The sequence below is a fragment of the Phoenix dactylifera genome, chromosome 16 (genome assembly GCF_009389715.1).
Source record: "Phoenix dactylifera cultivar Barhee BC4 chromosome 16, palm_55x_up_171113_PBpolish2nd_filt_p, whole genome shotgun sequence".
NCBI lineage: Eukaryota > Viridiplantae > Streptophyta > Magnoliopsida > Arecales > Arecaceae > Phoenix > Phoenix dactylifera.
This window is the reverse complement of record NC_052407.1, coordinates 2,331,479-2,350,970: the sequence shown is the minus strand read 5'-3', so window position 1 is coordinate 2,350,970 and position 19,492 is coordinate 2,331,479.

The window sequence follows — 19,492 nt, the reverse complement described above, 5'->3', positions numbered from 1 at the left end:
TCCATCTTCTGAACCAGCCTACGAGCCTCTCTGATGAGAGGATGATCATCACCATATCTACTCTTCATGTTAACTTCTTGAAACACATTTGCTTTGCAAACATACTTATTACTCCTATATATCTCCAACTAATGGAAATAATTTTGCTCCTAACTTTTTGGTAATCAATGATTTTCATCTTGACTCTTTTATACATGCATAGGAATTAAATGCTCATTAATTGCATTAGCTTATACAGCTCCATTATGGTATATCTTTATTGGCAAACTAGCTTTAGCATAACATTTCTATATCTAATGGGTGACAAATAGAGCACTGAATTATAAGAAGAGTACATAGGGCTCGTTTGGTTCGCGGAAAGCATTTTTCCTTCTAAGAATATGATTTCTGGAAAGAAGATTTATAAGAAGAGAATGCCTGAAAATGTACTTTTAGCATGTTTGGTTAAACATTGAAAAGTGACAGATTTACAGAGTGCTTATGTTTGGTTGATCATTCACTTTTCTGAAAAAATTATGTATAATTCCTATTATACCCTTAATAAAAATAAGGTTGTTGAAGGGTATTTTTGGAAAAAAATAAAAATAGAGTGATTCCCACTTCATGAAAAAGTAATTTTTCCAAAAAAAAAATTTTCATGAAATATGGAAATCTTATTTTTTTGGAAATACAACTTTCTTATTTTTATTTTTTAAAAAAATTCCAACCAAATAAGAAGTATTTTATTATTTGCTCATTATTTTTTTTTTTTTTTCCTCATGAACCAAACCAGCCGTCTGTGAGGTACCGGTTCAAAAGTTTTTCATACTTCAGTAGATCATTCATTTCAACTAAGAAACCAACCCCCTCGTATGGATAAAAATATTTATATTGTCGCATTAGTAAAACTCTACGGAGGGCAACTGCTCATCTTTATTGGTGGATCGTAGCAAGACGATATCAGCAAGGAGACAAGGCTCTGAACTATTTATCATGGTCGTGGGGGGACACATTCGGCAAACAACGCTGTATTTTCAACACGCGTAAAAGATCAAAGCATGGACGACGTTGCTCTGCCAACTTTTGTACTTTCTTTCTGCCAGTATATGGCGTCGAAACAGGCGGCATCACTGCTTTGATGGGATGTAATAACGAAGACAACAAGATATGTACCAAAAAAAAAAAAAAGACAGCAAAGATGACTGATGCGGCACTTGCAATGACATATATTTACACGAGTCAGGGAGATAAAAGATGTTTTCGTTACATACTTTACTTTTTCCACATCCCATATCAAACACTGTAATATTTTCTGTAAATGACTGGTAGGTTAAAAGTGTCATGTCTGTTGCTTATCCTGCCAACTAGTTTTAACTCACTTGGTTGCACCTCCACCAATTTTTTTTTTCAAAAATTCATCTCGTACAGCATTAGTTTGTAATACCTTGATGCGGCTAAGAATGGATCGGATATTATCTTCCCATATCCGGTTCGAATCATACACAATTTCAGCTTTCGCTCGCCTAAAAGCATCATCAAGGAATGGTGGTGTTAGTTTGACGTTGGTGGTATCTGATGATGCATTGGAGTTTTAACTTTAAAAAAAATAATTTTAAAAAATAAATATATTAGTTTTATTTTTTAAATTGTAGATAGTTTAAAAATTTTAAAATTTTTATTCTTTTTTCAAATGTAGAATTGTGGCTCTTCTGAAAAAAATGTTGGTTCCAGTTTCCATAGAGATGCGATATTTTTGAAATATCACATCTTTGAAAATGCCGCATTATATTAGTCACTCGACATAGTCTATAAATAGGCTCTGGATCTAGTGTTTTGGATAGTTGAATCAAAATTATTACTTTCCTACTTCTTTAGACGAAACAGAGAATTCTTTTCTCCTTCTTTCTCTTCTTCGAAACCTCTTTCAAATTTTTCTTTTCATATGGGCATCTGAAGGAGTCGGTCGGGTCAAACATCTCTAACGATCATACTCGTTGGAGGAGAATCAGACTAAGTCGGATTGTTGTACCTTATAGACGAGATCGCCATAAACTTGCACGTAGGGGGTGAAACACGTTTGTAGAATAGTATATATTACGCACCTTAATCTAAACATTCTCTGTTTCCATGGTGGAAAAACACTGCTTCTTGTTTAGTGGTGAATGGGAAACAAGAACCGAATAAATTAGAAGGGAAGACGTTCACGGCAATCTAATAAGTTTACAAAAGCACGTTTTAACATCGAAGAACATATTTTAATTTGAGAATGGTCCGGTCCAAACTCCAAACAAAGTGCAGCCTTAGATAAGACAAAAAGTGTACCTTCTTCCTTCAGCTCGCCGGGACTCTGACCCCTTGTCGGTCTAATTAATTGCAGCTTTTATAATCTATAGCAACCCTGAAGATTTTAAAAGTTAGAAATTGGAATTAATAGCCGCAGTCTGAAATTTAACTATGCCATATTTCCAGTGGGGTTTAGCCAATTCACAATAAGCTGCCTCTTTAAGAACGAAAAGGTACGTTCTTTTCCAAGCCTTCAAACTCCAAATGAACGTCTTCAATAGGATGTGCTTTAGCTATTGGAAAATTTTGTCATTATACCAACTAATATATAGTACAACCTAACACCATTTGAGCTCAAACGAGCTTGACTTTATAACTCGTCCATCAAAACCACAAACTTCAACTAGATATGGAAGAATGATATAGTTGATCTTCTTATCTTACTAGAAATGAAAAATGATAGTTGGCCAATGGGACTGATCATGAGCATGTATTTCTCTACAGAAGAGTCTACATTAACAATTGTTGGTGAAAAAAAAAATTGTACTTTGACAATTGACATGAACTAATACATTCTGAGTAGGTTGCTTTCATTCCTGATATTCCTCCCAAACAATACAATACAAGCTTCAAGCTCCCCGGATACTTCTCACAAATTTTGCCAAACAACAATGTAACATTCGTATATTGGATGTTTACAATGCCTCTTTCAGCTTCATCAACATTCTTTCAAAGCTTCCGCAGCTCCAAAAAAAAAAACGACAGGGGATCACCTTGTCGGAGGCCTCTATAACATCTAATGCGACTTAAATGCGGCCATTAACTAACATAATAAGCTTTTGTGCGCATCCTGTCTCTCCAATCCAAGGCTCCCCAGAGCCTCGAGCTCTCAAGATTTGCTTAAGGAAAAATTCCAGTCAGCCCGACATAGGCCTTCTCCATATCAACTTTAAAAAAGGAAAGTCTCAGCCTTTGTCTTCCACAATCAAAAAGGAGCTCTTCGGTCGTCGCAAAAGAATCAGGAGTACATCGGTCGGGAAATAACCATTCTGAGCCTATTTGCCAACATCTTTATGTAGATTTTAAAGCCTCAGATTGCCCAAGGATCAGATTTTTAGATGGAGGAGGCAGCGCAGTGTCTATCCAAGAAAGATATGGAAGAGGCCAAATAAATGATTGGAGAAGAAGAACAGATTTTTACTCAAAGAAATGGTCGAGACACTAAATTTACCCACAGAAAGAAACATGTTTACAATCTTTAGGAAACAGATTTTGCGTATTTGGATCTTTTAAAATCTTTATTTTACAAAAATAATTTGGATAACTTCTTAGGTACAAGACTATTTGTTTTTAGGAGTGCTATAGTTGCTGCCCAACATCTTCTCACTAGCCTTGTACTTCTCATTGTCTTGGCCATTACAATGGGCATTGAAGAAAGCAGATTGCTGCGTGCATCATTAATCATTGCAGCCTCCTCTTAACAATTTGAATCGTTATAGATTTGAATTTGTATTCACTAAACACATCATCTTCCGCTTTGATACATAAACTACTTTTTTAGTTGTATCGTTGGCTATGGTTGTCGAGCCAACACTTTCCTGATTCAATTGACAAATCTTGCATAGGAAAGTTCTGTTAAAGTCGACTGAATGCCAATAATTATTCCCCCATGAGAAAAAATAAAAAAAAAAAAACTTAAATTGACCACTTTGGAATGATTTAAAAATTTGAAGACCTAGTCTGAAAAATTTTTAAAGATGAGGGATGACTCTCCGAAAATAGCCCAAATTTGAGGAAGTGTCACTGTAACTTTTTTTTATAAAAAAAAAATCAGCTTTTCTAAAATTCCAATAACATCTTCATGTTATTTTTTCTAAGAAAAAAACATCATATCATTGTCGAGAGATATGAATAATGTAACAATTTTAACATTAATTATACAGGTTTTTACAACAAGAAATAATCACAAAAGCCCAATATCTCACCTAATTTAATGAAGGATATGTTGAACTCCAAAGAAATTCTCCCCCCGTGTGAAATCCCAACGTACTTGTGATGAGACCCAGGCCAGACCCCAAGTTGGGCCGGCCTGGTGTGGCCCAGTTTGGGCGAGCAGACGGAAGGGCTGCTGCGAGGAATCCTCTTCTTTTCCTTGGGCATATTCCACCCCACCCCACCAAGCCCTCCAATTTATTTATTTTTTTGGTACAGTGCCTTGGTAGGCCTGTCAGGATTTGAAAAAGGATGGTGCCCTCGTAGATTCTCCGGAGACACGAACTCCGCCGAAGGCAAGGATAACCTAGCCTCCACTCATGTTTTCTTCTTTTTCCTCCCTCAATTGTTGGTGGTTTAAGCTCTTATTTTTGCTAGAAAACATAGTCAAGTTTTGCCGAAATCATATGTATGAGTCTTTGATCTTCTTCTCTTCTGTTTCCTTGTTCACCAGCCTCATCGCTAGCCGAGTTTTTGCCCGAAAAATCCGTGAAAGAAGGAGTTCCATTTATCTCCTATTTTTCGATCCAAAAACTCCTTGATTGTGTCCTTTTCTAACTTCCTCCACTATCAGCCCTTGTCACCGAAGATGGGAACTTGTTCCCATTACTGCTTTGGGCCGTCACTAGAGCCCCACCGCTAGGGAATTGTGAAGGAAAGGAAAAGGCTCGAAACCTTTGCTTTTAGCCATTTCTTCCCCTTTTTTCTGTTGTCGGCCACCATGTCGTCGATCACCCTACTGCTAGTCGCCAGTTTTCCGTCTATCGACCACCTCGGACACCTAACCGTGGCCATCTCCCTCTTCCTCTTTCTTCTCTTCTTCTTCTTCTTCTGGTTCTTCCTCTCTTCCCTCTTCTTTTGTTCTTTCTTTCTTCTTATTTTTCTCTATTATTTCTCTCCCCTCTTTCTCTCTCTAAACACACCAAGGGATCTTAGTATAAGCCCCATTTCTTTTGTTCGAGTCCTAGTTAACCCCAATATGGAGATCCTGAACCGCCTCGATACTCGGGCAGTAGACCGGTAATTTGTTACCTCGACCCTTGTTAAATTCTTTTAAAATCCAGTCATTATTCACCTTCATTAAGTCACTTAAATCATGTATGATCTTAACTAGTTAAATTCATCTTGTTTGGACCAATCTATGCAGTCGGATATCGTTGTCGTCTGACCGATCTTGCCTTTCCTTCATCATGATTTAGGCATGAGGCCATATCCCTAATTGTATTTTAATTTTTAACCTTAGTTGGCTTCTAAGATAATGATAAAATTAATTATATTTTAATGATATTAAAGTAAGCGAACCTGATTCGTCTAACTGAAGTGGAATTTTGAAGTAAGAAGAGGTAAGTAACTTAATGTTTCAAAATATATTTTTTTGACCTTTAGTAAAATTATAATTAGTTTATTAAATTTGATTGTAATCTTTGTTTTATATTTGAAACAGTCATGTATGTTACTATTATGCTTATAATTGTTTTAGAATACAATATGTATTATGATATTATTGTATGATGAGATTTGGAGAATTTGATTAGGTAAATTATGAAATTTATTTTATATATATTTTTAACAAAGCTATGATCTTGTCCTGCCAATGGGGATTATTCGTTGGTCTGTTGACTCGTAATCTGAAAAACTGGTTTTGACATCGAGACATCAATGATTAGAATAGTGGTATGTGTTATATGTCACTTTGTGCATCTTGTATATGACCCATGCCACTAGGTTACGTGGCCATAACCTGATGTTGAGTCTAAAATTAGTTTATAAAAATAATAGTAATTTTTTAAAAAATATGTATTATTTAAGATTTAATTTGTTTCTAGTCAATATCATGCTATTTAATTGTTTATTTATTTCGCATACTTAGACTCTACTTTATGGTATTATATTGTTCATTCGGCTAGTATAGTTTATTATTCTTTTTTTTCTATATTTCAAATCTTAAATCATAATTTTTCGGAACTTACAGAAATACGCTAGATTTGCTGAAGATCGTCATAATTATTGGAGTTCTAATTTAGACTAGCTAGGCTAGTTTAGTTCAACTTTTTATTTGATTTGAATAATAAAAATTAGCCAGCATATTTTGACCAATGGTACTTTGGCATAATTAATTATGAAAATAATTTATTTTGATCTTCATTAAATTAATTTTTCGAGGATTGCAAAATTATCATTATTATTTTTAGATTATTATGGTTTAACCAGCAGAGTCTTGTAGACTTATAAGGTCTGTTCCGTAGGTACGTGTCTGTTACGAAGTGTGATAGATTCTACAGCACAAACGGGCATCAAAAGGTTGGTGTGACGTGCCTGCAGGTTGTCCAACCTTGGAACTAACTCCACCATCATTTCACAACCCTATATTTCATGGGTTCGACGGGCCTTCAGGATACATGGGCTGGTGTTGATAGATTGTCGGTCTTGGGCCCACGAAGATTGTCTACTTTGAGACCTCGACGATGGCATTATTGCCTATGTTCAAAATGTTTTATGTAGGCAGTTGGGCTGGTCGGGATTGGACAGTTTCGTTACTGCTCATCCACGTTTAGGGCATATTTGGTTGAAGCGGGTTAGATTGTAGAATAAAAATGAAAATAAGTGACTTTCATTCTAGTTGTTCGATTAGAAAAATTTGATTCTTAAAGAGAATAAGGATGTTCCAATTCTCCAAAATATAATTTATACTAGATGGCACCTACCTTTCTACTATTAGCCTTGTCACCCCGAACTCCTCCTATCCTTACTGCAGCTGGCCTCCTCATGCGACTGCCCGAACCCCAGTGCTGCCTCCACTAGCATCACCGCAGCCAAGTGCATCGCCAAACCATGGGCCTACAACGGCACAACCCCACCCAAGCCAGCTCCCAGATGGGGGACCGCACCTTAAGGCGAGGCCATTCGAGCTAGATTGGTGGCTGGCAACCTGACTTCACCGGCTCGACAGCCTCCGCAGCCCCCTCACCACCAGCCAGAGAAGACAGCTTCGATCGGGCGGGCGGCCTCGCTGCACCGCGGGAGTTAACCGAGGCAGGGCAGGGCACCTTCGCCGCAATAGTCACCGGCGCTCGCATGGCCAGGATCCAATCTCATCTTGATTCAAGCCAACGTCAGCTCAGCAGCCTCAGTCGTAGAGGAAGACGATTGAAAGGCAGCCAAAATTACCATCCCGCCCTTAGCCGGCCTGTTGTTCCTGGACATGGCCACAAAGTTGCAACCAGATGGACTTCAGCTACTTGTTGGGAATTAGCAGAATAAAATTTGGCCGTCTTTACCGCAACTAATGGTCCATCAAAATTGGGGGGAGAGAGAGAGAGAGAGAGAGTAAACAAGGAAAAACAAACTACCTATGTTCATGTAACCTATCCATAATTTTTACAAGATAATAATAAATCATGATTTAATCATCTAGAAACTCTACCAGACCTGATGGTCTTTTTTTTTTTAATACATATATGAAGAAGGATCCACTAATACGTATTTACCAAATTACTCCAAATACCAATTTTAAGGAAGAATTATTTGTTGCACCAAATCCACTGCTGAGCTGGTGGACAAGTCTAACAAGAAAGTAACACAACCAAAAAAAAAACACTAAAGCTATATTGTTTTTTGATTGGAATGATTCATTAGCTCAGCAACTCATGACCTAATCTAACTAAAAATTCTATCATTCTAGGAGGGTCCTTGGAACTGAGCCTTCTAGTATCCATTAGCCGTTGAATAGGCATGCGCGTGAGGTAACAAATCGTAAGTTAGCAGGACCATCCATCGGAATATTGCAGCCTCCACCTTTGACGGACTTGGCCTTTGTTTGCCCTGGAAAAGTAGAATTCGTCCACCCAGCCGTCCCTTGCCGCCAGAAGTGGGTCCACGGCTGGGTACCTGGTCAACATGGGGTCCAGGTACCCCTCTACCCATCAATCATCATTCCAACTTGTTGGCTCTTGGCTGACCCCAACAATATTGCCAAACTAACATTCCATTTGGCATAGTTGCTAGTTTTTAATTCCATTTTTTTTATTTCATAAATATAAAAACTGAGTTAGAACAGTTGTTTGATAATTCAGTTTATATTTTAAATATTTTAAGATTGACAATTAATTTTTTTATTTTATTTTTTTTATAAACTAGTTACTATCTTGTACTATCTTTCTTCCAATTATTTACCATCATCTTTACAACCATCTTTGTACTCTCATCGTGGCAAAGAGCACTCATCAGCATATAAAACAGGAGTTCAGCAGTGCTATAGAGAAGAGGGGTTCTCTGTTTCGAGAAACGAGAAAAAAAAAATTTGCGGGCTAAGAAAGTAGCATTTGGATAACAAATTTTTAAAATTTGATATGGCTTTGACTATTTCTAAAACGGACTCTTAATTAACATAAAATAATATTATTAATATATTATCGCTGTCTATTGTTGTTATCATTTTCAACATCAATACTATATTCATTTTTTAATTTTAAAAAATTTGTTAATTGGGAAAATGAATATTAGACGCTGTCTTGTCTAATATGGGCGGCTGACGCCCGTGATTTTTTTTTTTTTTTTTTTTTTTTTGTTGGGGCGATGCCGCCCACGTGGACCAAAAAAAAAAAACAAGAAGGTGGGGGATGCCTGCCACGTTGTCAGCTATTATATGTTGGTGGAGGTTGACGTTCATTCCTTTAATAATGGCAGAATCAATGGCCTAAAATTGCACCCGTTCGCAGTAAATAATCTGTCTACAATTGGAAAGATTTTTTTTTTTTTTTTGGTTTGGAAGTCGTGTTGGGATCTACATTTGCTTGCACAAGCTTAGTAATATTCATTGCCTCCAAAAATCTCTCTGCACCGCCTAATTTAGATGCAGGGGTCTGACCACAGAGACAAATCTAATTCCGGATGTCCTGCCATTCATATGCCTAAGTTCTTCCCAGCCGTTCTTCTTTATTTTGAGCTCTAGAATCTTTTAGGTGCTCACTATGTTTAAGTTATTAATATTTTGTTGCTAGTTGGCAAATGGATCATTATTCTTTATTCTCCACCTTTAATATTTTGCCGTTGCTTTTTCTTCTTTTTTTTTTTACATCTTTTTGGGAAAGGAAACACTTCTCGAGTTTGAAAACGGCAGATGGAAATGCCTCTTTTTATACTTCATATTTACAAGTTTTATGATCATGAATACTTTATTTTATGTAGTTTTTCGCTCATAGAGACCATAGCAACAGGATGGAAAATACTATCATCTATCCACTGCTTGATTAATCCAACCATGTTTCTAGTCATTTTCTTTCATTATTGCTGAGTTTTGTTACTTGGTTTGGTACTATTTCTTTTACTGAGATCATATAAATCTTTGCAAAATAGTCAATCTTTCATTCGGGGCTTCTAAATTGAATAATTAGAAAATGTGAGTTTAACCATACTGTCACCTAAACGCTTTTCCATTTAATAAACACAAGAAAAATTCAGCAACTACCAACTTGCCTCTGATATTACTTTGTTGAGAAAATACAATCAAGAAATAATGATGTCACAAACCTCTTTTTCCTCTTTGTGTAATTAAATGGAATATCACTTACCAGGCAACAAAAATCTCTACAATCTACTCAAGCAATTAACAAGCAAAATAATCAAGCAATCCACACACGAGAGGCAATACAATTTTTTTGAATATGAAAAATCCTTCAATGTGAAGGAAAAAACTACGGAACCTAGTCGAGCGAAAAAATTCTACTATTTAGAATAATAAGATTACAAATGATCCTCTCTAATTCAATTAGAGCCTGCACAAACATCAACAAGATTTAATCTTGGCTTCCACAATAAGAACATTCTTCATCAATAAGACGGATTTTAACAATAAACAACAAAAAAAAGGATGAATCTCACTAGGTGTTCATGTTTGAAATAATTATAGAGAAGACTTTTCAATAATTCAAACCATTTAATCTATAGCTCTCAACGACGAAAACAACATACTGAAATTTTAGCCAAATCGATATACAATCAACCATCTAATAATCCGATAAAGTAGCACATTTTTTTTCTTTATTTTCTTTTTTTTCACCATTTTTTGCAGACTGCCAAACTCTCTGATTTCCACGATTACCTTACCCCAAGCCAAGCAGTTTTAAACTGTCATCTTATTTTTTTTAAAAAAATTAAATGAGGTGGGTTCCACATGAGGAAGAACCATACCAACAGCTTAGATGTTGTGTTGATCTAGATTTGCTTGCACAAACTTACCCAGGCCCTAATTTAGAGGCAGGGGTCTGACCACCGAGACATATCTAATTCTGGATGTCGTGCACATATACCCTAATTCATATGCCTCAGTTCTTCCCAGCCATTCTTTTTAGTCTTGAGCTCTAGTATCTTTTAGGTGCTCAATATCTTTAAGCCATCACCATGTTGTTGCTAGTTGACAAATAGATCATTATTCTTTATTTTCCACCTGCCTTTGCTTTTTCTTTTTCACATCTTTTTGGAAAGGAAACACTGTCGACGCCTCATACCCCCACTTCTCGACTTTAGAAACGGCAGCAAAAGAAGTTGGTCAAGACCGTGTGTTTGTTTCTGGCCTTTGAAATTGCGTAGAAAGTAAGCCACTCAACTTTGAAAAATGGCTGAAACATAACCGGTTCAATGCACTGTTTTCCTGCGCAAAACTCCACAACTTAAGGCGATCTTTTCTGACGCATACTATCAAATACACGTTCATGTGCTTCTAAGGTTAAGACTCTTTGTTCCAGGAAACATGTAGATGGAAAAGTTAAAACCAAGCACTGTAGACAAGAAACATGTGAATTGATGTGGTGTGCCCAAAAAGTGTGGAAAATATGACACCCGTGGCCGAGTCCATTTCATAGAAACATCATATTTCAAACAAGTTGTTGGCACGCGGAAAGCTAGGTCCAGAAAATCCTCCTCGTGTAGCATGTTTTCCTGGCCAAAATTAAGATCCCAACAACCAAGGCAAAAACTTGGGGGTCATAATATAATAATATAATATTCTAGAGCATATGCGGTCAAAACAGGTGTGTGTTCCGCGTTCGCGACCCGACGACCTCCTCCACCCTGTGTTGCTTGGAAGGATCGGCCCACAGCTAATTCTCAGCCTCACACTTTTTTTTTTTTTTTTTTGGATGGTTTCTTATGCAGCTCATCATTCAGACGATTTCATTTGCATGGACCAAACTTCTATTTTATTTTTTTATAATTTTTTTTATTTTTTGATTTTTGGTCAATACTCATATTTATTGTATAAGAGCTGCCGAGGTATCAAAATAATAATAATAAGAAGAAGAAATAGTTTGCTAATCAAACTTTCCTGCACCAGGATTCGTTCCAATAGAAAGCTGGCGTTAAGTTGTTCTCGACATAAAGCACACCCATCTCCTGTTCTTGGAATAAATCCTTTACATCCCCAAACAGCCGCATCTCTGTTTACTTTTGCCCCTTTCATCGAGCCAAATGCGACTCCAAGCCGCGAGGTAAGGTCACCGGTAGACTCGGAGAATCCCGGTCAACGTGCGAATCGAGCTACGAGCCTACGATCCGACATTTCGAGGAGACATCTGACGAGACATCTCCTACCCCCGAGGAGCTGTGATCCCCTCACCTACCTTGAAGCTTACCTCCTTTTCTCTTTAGGAGAGTCCAATTCCAATGCAACGAAATCCCAATGGCAACACGGAACGAATAAGTAAATAAATCATATATTTCTTAGAATTCCGCCATTTCATTTGATGTCAAGAGAGAAAACAAACAGTATGACATTTACAACAATCCCTCACAGATCCATGAAATAACTGGAAAAATATTTTTCCACTTTTTTTTTGGGACTCAAACAGTATAAAGAATGATGTCGGTGGTGTCGAAGGCCGGCCGGACGGCGTTGCCACGGCATGCCCCTCCCGCCGACGACGACGAAGAAGAAAACGCCATCCAGCCCGTCATCAGCCCACGATGGCTCCCGTCACCGCCCGGGGTAGAGTTGCTCCCGTCGCCTTCCTCCTTCGACGGCGGCTTGTAGTACATCCGCGCCGTCTGCGGGCAGTGCGAGTGGAACCGCGCCGCTATCCTCACCCCCAGGTCCAACATCTCCACGTACTTCCCCATCCTCCCCCCCTCTCTCTAAAATGGTAAAACTAAAATAAAAGTTAGAAACGGAGAGAGAAGGAGAAGTGCAGAAGAGAGAGGGGAAAATCTCTCTCAGAAAACCTCCCAAACGGAGGCCATGGACGAGAGATCTTTGGATTGGGGGGGAAGAGGAATGGGGGGGGGGTCGCCCAATTTATAGCGCCTCTCCCGGGATATCCCGGTCCTTTATGGAATAGGAGCACGCCGCCGCCTACCGGAGGGCCATCCTAATTCTATCCCAGGGTTTATTTTTAGGTATTACGCTTTCTTGGAAGCCAACGCGCCGACCTCGTGGCGCTGCTAATAGTGGAGGCCCGGTAGGTTCTGAGTGGCTGAGGCCTCCTTTGAATAGAGCCAGCTGTGGCCTAGGATTTTCCACGTTGAAGAATGTCATGGCTAAGCTAAAATAACGAAAAGCTGTCATTGGACGAGGCGTGCAAAAAATTATACAAGTATGAATATACGGTCGATTAGATTGATTCTCTTTAACCAATAATCTCATCGCCACAAATTGTAGACTGAGTGCAGAAAACTTTGGACTTAGGAAATTAATATAATTGATAGAGATAAAAACACAAGAGGTCTGTTGTAATAAGCCCGTAGATGATGAAGATGTAGAATTAGATGAGAAAAACTATAATTAAGCATTAAGCCTATGATAAAGGTATTCTGGTTTGACAATGCAATTTATTTGTAATGATGCTTGATTGGTGACAATATTTCAATTCGATAAATCAGTCAAAAATCGGTTAATCAAAATAAACAGATTGTATCGGCCAATACTCAATCTTGCTCACCATGATGAGTGAAAGAAGATTAGGAGGCATGAGGTTGGTTAGGAAGGAGAAGAGAAATAAGCACCAAAGAGAGAGATGCATGACCTATTTATAGAAGAGTGGCGTGCCTTACTAACATCCTCATTAATATGAAATTTAGCATTAGATCTTGATGGGTACAAGAGATTCTTTGAATGATATGTGGGTCATTCTGGTATGCAAGAGTATCCGTGAAGGAAGATATATGGTAGGAGCAGAAAGCTCGAAGAAATCAGAAGAGATACGTGCAGATTATTGAAAATAGAGATAATGCTTTGATAAAAAGCCAATCCGCAATCAGCAAATCGAAATCATATTGCATGATTTCTACTCTGTAGGTATCGAAGGAGGATGACAGATATCTCATCGACCTCTTGGTCATTGGCCAACAATATATAGGGGTATTGTTTATATCCTATCTCAACCATCTAGCTGACAGTCGAGAGCATGCACTACATGGATCAGGTTTGATAAAAAGAGAGTAGATAATAATCATGTGACTCTCGCAAGAATGGGAGAGTTCGACGATGATAAATTTTACCAGATGTGGAGGTATAGACTAAAGAAAAAGAGTTCGATCAAAAATAAATAGAAAGTTTAGAACTTGACTATGGTCAATTGCAATACATAAAAATAAACAGAGATGACTGAAGCAATCTTAAGGATAGTCTCAAATATAGATTGTATCTTAAGTCGAAAAAATATAATTTGAAGCCTATTAGTTGTCAAGCAATCGAGCTGATGAAAATATACAGTAAAGGATAACTGGTATTAGCTACTAGAACTACCAGGAGTGGAGCCCAGATATGACAGCAACCATCAGAGTCCGCAGTTATTATCTATTAGCATAAATAAGTGAAAATTATACTTTATGAAAGACCATTGAACAATCAATCTAATGCATCTTCATCTTATCTAATATTACTCTATTTTTTATCCTGAGAGTAGGTATAACTTATATTTTCATCATAACCCAGCGTTACACCCTTTATCTATCAAATAGTGTTGTGATGGTGGCAAAAATTAATGAAGCTTAAGGCAACTGGATTCATGCCACTCTATATCCTCCCTTGAATTACTTTCCAACCAATTCAATGTCGGTGGCACGCTCGCGTGCACCGACCTATGTCTTTGAACTTGTCTCCACTCTCCTCTGCCATATTTAGATGGAACTTTGCTTGTCCGGACAAGACAGAAAGAGCGCCGACAAATATAATATAATGGAACATCATATCAAGTATATATTTGTTTATGGATATTTTGGTCATCATGAAAATTTTTAACCAACAAGGAGTTTTAGAAAAAACCTTTATTTTAGAGCTTCTTCTAAGTAGATCTTTTCATTTTCTTAGTAAAACCAAAATTGTTTCCAAATTTTTTACCAAATACCACTGTACCATCCAAAAGTACTTTTGGAGAGCTAGAAAACAATTCTAGTTCTCTAAAAATTTTGCCTAATAGGGTCTAACATCCTCTTTCTCATAGTTACTAGTTTCCAATTTCATTTTTTTATTTTTAAAATATAAAAAATTGAGATTAATATCTTACTTGGTAATTAAGTTTATATTTTCAATATTTAAAAATTAATAATTATTTTTATTTTTTATTTTTTTGAAGATTAATAATCATCTATCACTATCTCGTCATCCATCATCTACCACCGCCACAACCACCATCAACGAATGATCTTCAATTGTTGTCAACCACCGCCGTCGATATTATCTTCATCATCAATGTTATATTTATATTTAATTTTCAAAAATTAGCTAATTTATATAAATAAATATTAAAAATTGATGGCATCCCTAGGGCTCTCTTCTTATTACTTCTTAGTTCTAAGTTGTATTTTTCTTTTGTTTTTATTTTTCTGTTTGTTTTTGTTTTTTCCCCCTCGTCCACCGGGTAGTTCTATATACACCCCCCCTATTGCTCAGGACACCCCCCAAAAACCAAAAAAAAATTACCCAAACTAACCTTTAGTGTAATTACCATATTGCCCTTGAAATTTTCTCATACACCCCCCCTTCCTCCTCCTCCGTTTCGTTTTGAAAAGAAAAAAAAAAACACCCCTCAAACCCCCCTTAAACCCCTCCTCCCCCGTTCCCCCTTCTCCCTCTCGTCGCCGGCATTCTCCCGATCTCCGACCACCTCGCCGGCTTCTCCCGGAACCACCTCGCCGGCTTCTCCCGAAATTTTTTTTTTTCACGGTTCGTGCTCCGTTCGGCACTGGATCGCCGAACAAAAGGCTTCTGTTCGGCTGAACAGTGCCGAACAGAAGCCTTCTGTTCGGCAACCCTCAACCGAACAGATCTGTTCGGCTGCACAGTGCCGAACAGAAGGCTTCTGTCCGGCACTGTTCAGCCGAACAGAAGCCTTTTGTTCGGCGATCCAGTGCCGAACGGAGCACGAACCGTGAAAAAAAAAAATTTCGGGAGAAGCCGGCGAGGTGGTTCCGGGAGAAGCCGGCGAGGTGGTCGGAGATCGGGAGAATGCCGGCGACGAGAGGGAGAAGGGGGAACGGAGGGGTTTTGGGCGTTGGCGAGGTGTTTTGGAGGGGAAGAGCGGGGTGGGGGGGGTTTGGGGGGTGTAGAGAGCAATTTAGGTGAGGGGGTGGGGAGGGTGGGGGTAATTTAGGAATTTTTAATTTTTTAGGGGTGTCCTTAGCAAATGGGGGGGTGTAGAGAGTATTTAATTTTTTTTTAATTTTTGGGGGGTGTCCTGAGCAATAGGGGGGGTGTATATAGAACCACCCTCGTCCACCTGAAAAAGAAAGGAAGAAAAGGACGCCTGCACCCTTGTCAACTATCAATCCTTCCATACGACCACTTTAGGGTCACGGAAGCTTTGTGGGCAGATTTTTCTGCAACAAGAAAAGCTAAATAAAAACTAAATGGCCAGCGGCGGGCTGGTGATTGAATTGATTAACCAGCTGGCTGATATATTAATGGAACAATAGCAAGGTGGTAGCATAGTTAAGATGGAACTTTATTTCTACCCATATGGTTCATATTCGAAGCGCACGGACGTCGATTAAATATTGAAAACCAGATATCCCTCATCCGGACATGCTCGGTGGAAATGCTATCTGATTCAACTGGTACTGAGGTAGCGCTTGGATGACGTACTCATACGTAGAGTGCAAAATTTCTACCCGCATCAAACATTTTCTGATGAAAAGGAGGCCTAGTGAGGGTTGCTACATAGGTGAGGTCCCCCCTTCCTATTATGTACCAAAAAAAAAGAAAAAACAATAGCATGCTCATGCAGCGGTCACCGGAGAGTATAATGGGCATTTCTTATACAATTTTATTCCTTCAAAACAAGTTGCTTGCAGGCTGCCAATTTCTTTTTTTTTTAAATGTTAGTAGGTGAGCAATTTCAATATTCTAAAGTAAAAGAAGTAGGGCCTTCACAGATACTGCAGATAGGAGGGAGTTCCGCAATTTCCTCTCGCGTAATAGCCTAGTTGATCTGGGCTTTTCCGGTCCGCAGTTCACTTGGTATAACAACCAGTCCGGCCAAGCTAGGGTGTGGGAGCGACTGGATAGGGCTGTTGCTTCCACTGACTGGCTCATCAGATTTCCCTCCTATAGGGTTAGTCATCTACCCCGGATTGCTTCGGATCATTGTCCCTTGCTGATTTCGACGGTATCGGGTTCGAGTCACCAGAGCCCATTCCGTTTCGAGAAGGTTTGGCTGTCTTTCCCTCAATCCTGGGACATTGTCCGGGGAGCTTGGGGTCTGCCGGTTCGCGGTGACGCCATGCAGAGGGTTTCACGTAAATTGGAGTTGACTAAGCGACGGCTACGCCGTTGGAACCGTGAGGTAGTGGGCAACATTTTCAGGAAGCTGGAGTAAGTGGAGGTCGCGATTGTTGACCTCCAAAGACGAGAAGATCAGGTGGGCGCACTCCCTGAGGCTGATATGGTGAGCCTCCGAGGTCTTCTCGCCACCCACCACTCGATCCTGCGGCAACATGAGATATTCTGGAGACAAAAATCTAGAATTCAGTGGATCAGAGAGGGCGATCGGAACACTAGTTTCTTTCACCGATCCACGGTTATCAGAAGACAGAGGAACATGATTCGTTCCTTGCGGGATGAGCTGGGCCACAGGATTGAGGATGATTCGGCGATCAGCCATATCCTACTCGACTTCTTTTGCTCTCGTTGGACGGAGGATAGTGGGCCCGCCACCGTTGGCCAGCTCCCGAGAGCTGATTTCCAAATCGGTGCGGCTGAGAATGCCCTGTTGGTTTGACCAGTGACGGAGGGGGAGGTGCGAGTGGCGATCTGGGCTCTGGGCGAGGATAGGGCCCCGGGTCCAGATGGATTCCCTTCCTTTTTTTGGAGATACTGGGGCATTGTCCGGATTGCAGTGGTGGAAGCAGTTTTATGTTTCTTCAGTCAGGCAGGGATGCCTGACGATTGGAAGGCCACATTTGTCACGCTGATACCAAAGCGCCCGGACACGTCCGAGCCGAGTCACTTTAGAATCAGTTTGTGCACTACTTTATATAAAGTTGTGGCAAAAATCCTGATGGATCGCATGATGCCCTTTCTCTCTGGCATTATCTGTCAAGAGCAAGGTGCTTTTGTGGGAGGCAGGAGTATTTCCGATAATGTTATGGTGGCCCAAGAGATGATGTGGGATCTTCGACGGGCCTCGAAGCGACGGAGCCTGATGGCTATCAAACTGGATATGGAGCGAGCGTATGATAGAATCAGGTGGAGTTTTCTTAGGCTAGCCTTGGCGAGTCTGGATTTCCATGACACCTGGATTGGTTGGGTTATGGGGTGTGTCCGGGGTCCGAGGTTTTCTATCTTGGTCAACGGCTCACCGTCCCCTTTCTTTAGATCTACTATGGGGCTTCGGCAGGGATGCCCGTTATCCCCGTACCTGTTCATCATCTGTTCTGATGTCCTATCTCGGTCATTGCAGGCTGCGTGCTCCGCCAGAGAGCTGGAGGCTTACGTCCCAGCTCCAGGGGCCCAGCCGATATCACATTTACTCTTTGCCGATGACTGCCTCCTCCTGACGCGTGCTTGCATAGCGGATGCTCAGGCTATCAGGTAGGTTTTGGCCACCTACTGCCATGCATCTGGTCAGAGAGTGAACGCCCAGAAATCCACCATCTCCTTCAGCCCGAGTACGCCACCCGAGATTCGACGGGGGGTTCGGAGGATTCTGGAGATGCCCGAGTAGGATGGGACCTGGACCTATCTGGGTGTTCCGATCACAGGTAGGAGACTGCGTGTATCCGAGTGCACCGGGATGGTGCAACGGGTCCAGAGTAGGCTAGAGGGTTGGAGGGCAGCGTCCCTATCTATGATGGGTAGAGTAACGCTGATTAGATCTGTACTGGGCTCTATGCCCATTTATCTCATGGCAAACACGGTGGTGCCAAGATCAGTCCTTCTGAAGATCGAGTGACTTCTTCGGGGCTTCCTATGGGGCTCGCTTGGCGGGGGCCGTGGGGTGCATCTGGTGGCATGGGAGAGTATCTGCCTCTCTCTTAGGGAAGCTGGTTTAGGGGTGTTGTCTCTCCTGGAGAGACGAGAACTGCTCCTCGCCCGGCATGCCCCCCGCTTCATCCTGGAGCCGCAGGGGTTTTGGAGCCGGATCATGATTGCCCGTTATGGAAGGGCAGGCCCGGAGGGCTGGGCCCGAGGAGGGCGGAGTTGTTCCTTTCTATGGCGTGAGATAGCGAGGTATGTGCCCATGGTATCGGATCATACCTGATGGTTGATAGGCGATGGGCGCAGTATCGATGTGACCGGTGACCCATGGGTTGATGGCCTTCCCCCGCGCCTTTGGCCAACTACAGTTAGTGTCGATGCTGAGGAGGGTCTACATGTCTGTGATCTCATGTCCCCCGGGGAGGTCGGCTGGGATGAGATTCGATTGGCCCGCTTCTTCGGGGAGCATCTGGCGGAGAGGGTCCGTTCTCTCTCCCTACCTCGGAGTGGTGGACCAGATGTATGAGTGTGGGGTTCCTCGACCAGTCCTAGAGTCCGGATTAGTGATCTTTCTCGCATTCTTAGGCAGGAGTATGAGCCTGGTCTTGATTGCGCCTGGATTTGGTGATTGGGCCTCCTCTCGAGGGTCGCGTTGTTCCTCTGGAAGGTGGTTTGGGACCGACTCCCTACGAGAGCTGTACTTGGTGGACGAGGAGTGAGGATCCCATTGGAGTGTGGGGTATGCGGTGCGGTCGAGACGGTAGACCATGTCCTGTTTCGATGCACATGGGTGAGGGATACTTGGCGCCTGGCAGGGGTCCCACAGTTGGT